General features: G+C 30.8%; 1 protein-coding gene across 1 annotated transcript in view; it reads right to left on the bottom strand.

Annotated features, from left to right (window-relative positions):
* The window catches only part of LOC127876444 (ubiquitin carboxyl-terminal hydrolase 38-like), a 553,141-nt gene that overhangs the window by 60,343 nt on the left and 488,194 nt on the right, over nucleotides 1-4,604 (bottom strand). The window lies entirely within an intron of this gene.

Below are 4,604 nucleotides of genomic sequence, written 5' to 3'. Positions count from 1 at the left end.
TAACAAATATTGTCAAATCAGTATCACTACATAGATAAGACATACACATTACAATTTCAAGTATATTGTTTATCTCTATGTCGATATAATAAGCGTAACATCGCACATATATAGAAGTGTTTACTTTTCACTTTAGATATAAGCAATATTGATATCTGGTATATTTAAAATGGGAAGATTCTTCTGAATTGTTTCAATCTTACCAAATGACGATAGGAATGCTTTAAATTCAAATATGCCACGGCAAAAAAAGTTAAATGTATTTTAAAATCAACAATAAAGTATACTGTGCAGACGTTCGTATTGCACACACACTCCTAACAATATCCATCGGGTACATATCATCTCTTTTTTATAGTAAACTACGCAATATGAATGTTATTATATTATGGGATTGGTATAGATTTAAAACAAGCATACATTTATTTTCAGATGTGTTGAACATTAAACAAGTTTTATATATATTAAAAAAAACACAAATTGAAATGCATGTATTCAAAGCCCTAACAAAACAGAAAACGCATATATAATTATGTTGAAGCTACAATTTTTTACTTGGAGTTTATAACCTGAAAAATTAAGTGTATTTAAGTATTATGTATTGTTTATTGCCACCCATTATTACAGAGTCGTTGAAACCTATTTAAGTAGTTTAAATTCTAAACACATACACTACATTTTAATTTATGTTTCATAAAAGTACTTATGAAAGTTATGAAACGCTCATGCTTTTTTTATGGAGCAAATATATTACACCCTTTAATTTAAGATTTTGTTTTTGTTGTATTTAAGATCTCTGCTTATTTATATCAGTGTTAAGTAGGTTTTAAACGTATGTTCATGCACCATAGTATATAATATATATAGGATCTGGCACGAGTTGTCATATCGTACCATATTTTATTAAACGAGTTCAGGAATGTTGTAAGTAAGCGAGCCTATGGCGAGCTTACTAACGAGTTTTCTGGACGAGTTTAATAAAATATTGTAGGATATGACAACGATTGTCAGATCTTTTTCATCAAATGCTTTTAAATTAGCAAATTAAATAAATATGTACGCAAATATAATGGTAAATCCCGAATGTTGTTTACATTTTGTGACGTCATTTGACATTGCAACGTCATTTCAGCAAAGTAACAAAAATGAGATTGGTCAATAAACGAAAACTAAACCAATCAAAACGCTTTAAAAGTATATTACAACTGTGAAAATAAAAATATATGTAATGGTTATATAACATGGGAAACAGGGTATGGCATGTGATAAATAACCATAGGTCTCTTAGTCACTAAAAAACGAAGCTCAATAAAAAGGTTATTAAAGGGATCTTTTCACGCTTTGGTAAATTGACAAAATTGAAAAAAGTTGTTTCAGATTCGCAAATTTTCGTTTTAGTTATGATATTTGTGAGGAAACAGTAATACTGAACATTTACCATGGTCTAATATAGCCATTATATGCATCTTTTGACGATTTTAAAACCTAAAAATTATAAAGCGTTGCAACGCGAAACGATTGAATAATTTGGAGAGTTCTGTTTTTGTCGTTAAGTTTTGTGAAACTACGAAGATTGCTTATATAAGGTATAAAATACGTCTATTAAGTGTACTCGGCGGAATAGCTCAGTAGGCTAAAGCGCTTTTACTTCAGGACTCTGGCAGGACTCCAGGGGTCACTGGTTCGAAACCTGGTCCGGGCAATGTTCTTTTCCTTTTTTTAATTTTATTCTTGATTTTTTACTGGAGCTTTTACGATCCAATGTTTACATTTATCGTTATAAAGCATTTAATGAATAAGTTAAAAAATGCCAAAATCTGTGAAAAGGCACCTTTAAATGTCACAGTGTATATTGGTTTTATACAGGGGGAATTATCTAACTGATATTGTCGATCTTGATGTGTTCAAAAGTTGAAATCCACTATCCAATATTGTTTAACAGATGATTTTTTGTAAACTGTTTTTTTTTGTATTTTACAATTACAGGTTCAAGATGTATTGCGTGAATTATCATGAAACACTGATATGTTGTAAGTTGATTTTATTACCTACAAGCATCGGTTTAATATTCCTAAAATCACGACAAGAAAACGTATCCGTCATAGGTTTAAATATGATTGTTTTTAATGTTAGTAATTAAATTATATGAAAGGGCCAATAAGCTGGTGCGGTTTACTTTGAAAGTTATGACTTTCAAAATTTTGATATGATAAGATACTTAAAAAAGCCCTTTTATCTGTAAAAAATACTTGTGGACTGGTTGTAAGCAAGCGAACAACTAAGGTAAGTACTACGCTAATTCCTTTTTATAGGCCCGCAAATATTTGTAGACCAGTCAAACTCATGCATGAATATGCACATAATTGCAAAAACCATTAAATAATTGCAAATGTGATTATTCGACAATCAAGCTTCAGCTTTGTTTCTTCAACAAAGGATCAATGGGTTTGTATCGAGGCAGCGCTGAAACTTGATGTACTAATATGAATGTTATTTGATCATCTAAATTATTTGAAATGTCTTTAATATTTTGTTGTTTTATTTTATTAAGAAAATTGAGCTCACTCGTTCATATTTATTTTTCAATATGTATTGTTCAATATAATACAACCTTGATATGTTGACATTAACTTCGTACAGCATACCATTTAATATCGTCTAATTAGCCCTAGTGTACACAGTTAAGGGACACATGTAATTTCAATGTTCATTTCAACGACAGATTTCTGAATATGGGACATGTCCTATAAAGACTTGTATTAAACTTGCCAATGTCAAATTACAGAATATGAGGCAGCTAAATAGTATGAAATCGGTACCAAGATTCGGCATAGTGAAATCGAAATCAAAAGTTGGCAAATGTTTGATTCTCCCTTTATATAAAACAATACATGACAAAAACACAATCAAGTACTAGATTTAACTAAAAAAAACATATGTTTGATAAATTATGATAACCAAAAAAATAGAGTTATAACTGTAAAGTTAAACCATTCGGCCGAAACACATGAAAATATCAAAATCGTGCACACAATTAATTTGTCCATTTTATACTAAGTCTGTTATTAAACGTTAAATTCTCAATCCGATTGTTATAGACACAATTTAATTGACTCAAAAGGTAAACTAAGTCTAATAATATTATTATATCAGTGAACGGAAATTTTTGTCACGATGCGTGTATACGAAATCTCACCCAAATGGTATTTATGGTAATTGAACATCATATTGATAATCAATAACGCTTGAATGGATTACCCAATACAAAGAAGGACATACCCTGAGCTGTGAAAACTGTAATTAAAATTAAAAACCACGTTAATAAACAGTTACCTATATCGTGCATTGAATTTCCGCGTGGATGAAATAACGGCGACAATTTTTTGCTTAAACAGAATTAATGGATAAATACAAGCCTTCTTGTTTTACTTGAAGTTATACTTTAACAAGGATAACGTGGGCGAGTGTAATGCACTTAAGCGTGAATTGTTGTACTCTCAAACCGCGAGCTGATTTCGATTCGCATTTAGTTGTAAGAAAGTATTAGTCCAGTCAGCGTAGCCGAAAAAAGGGTCAACCTAGACAAAATTGCAAAAGTTGTTCTTTTTATACTTTTTTGCTTCTTATGTACCTCTTCTATAACATCCTAAAAGTTCCAGTATGGGGAATGCGCCCAACTTCAGAAAAATTGGTTTGAACATTACCACCCTATTTAGGAAGGAACTTTAGAACTGCAAATTTATTCAAAATTGTTAAACATGTAAAACAAGGCTATGCAAACGGTTTTAATTAGTGTTTATGTATTTTATTTGATATTATGAGTTCCTAAAGCTTATTGATGAAAGGAAAACACGCCAAGAAAGCATTCGAATATCTAATTATATACATTACCAAGGGGGTAAACTTACCCCACCCACTCAAAATTACATGCTAAATTAAAACAATCACTACAGCACCGAAAAATGCATTTCATAACATTGGATGGTATAAATATAATAAGTTAAATGAATATAAAGAAGGGAATCTTCTCATAAGAGGTGGTTTCTATTAACACAATGTTACATAATGGCAATTTATAATCAAAATTTCCATGGGAAGTATACTGATAAACATTATAGATACGGGCCAATATATTTTTCCTGTACGCCATTTATATGTAGGATAGAAAATGTGTCTGAAATTAATTTTTAAATGTATATGTACGTTTTCTTAATTACATACTTATACATTGCATACATGACAAGCACAGGAAACATTAACTCATATCAATCAAATCAATAGCTTAGTCCATGGGCGTCCGCACATGGGGTCAGCTGACCCCCCCCCCCCCCCTTGAAAATCGATGAGCGAAAACGATAGTTGAATATATAAAAAAATTAAACGTGTAAAATTATGATTCCTGAATTAAACAATTGGGTCAGAATGACCCTTGGTTAGTTTCACATGAACATCAACTCCCATTTACATGTAAACAAATCATGGATGCGTTTTTTTCACAATTTATTTACTCTCAAAATATTGTTTTAAACATGATTCATTCGTGCGAACTCGAGGGGAGAAGTCAATCAATTAACATTTATTCATTCCCTGAATAGGAAGTGAAG

The sequence above is a fragment of the Dreissena polymorpha genome, chromosome 4 (assembly GCF_020536995.1).
Source record: "Dreissena polymorpha isolate Duluth1 chromosome 4, UMN_Dpol_1.0, whole genome shotgun sequence".
Classification (NCBI taxonomy): Eukaryota; Metazoa; Mollusca; class Bivalvia; order Myida; family Dreissenidae; genus Dreissena; species Dreissena polymorpha.
This window is presented reverse-complemented; position numbering and strand designations above follow the sequence as displayed.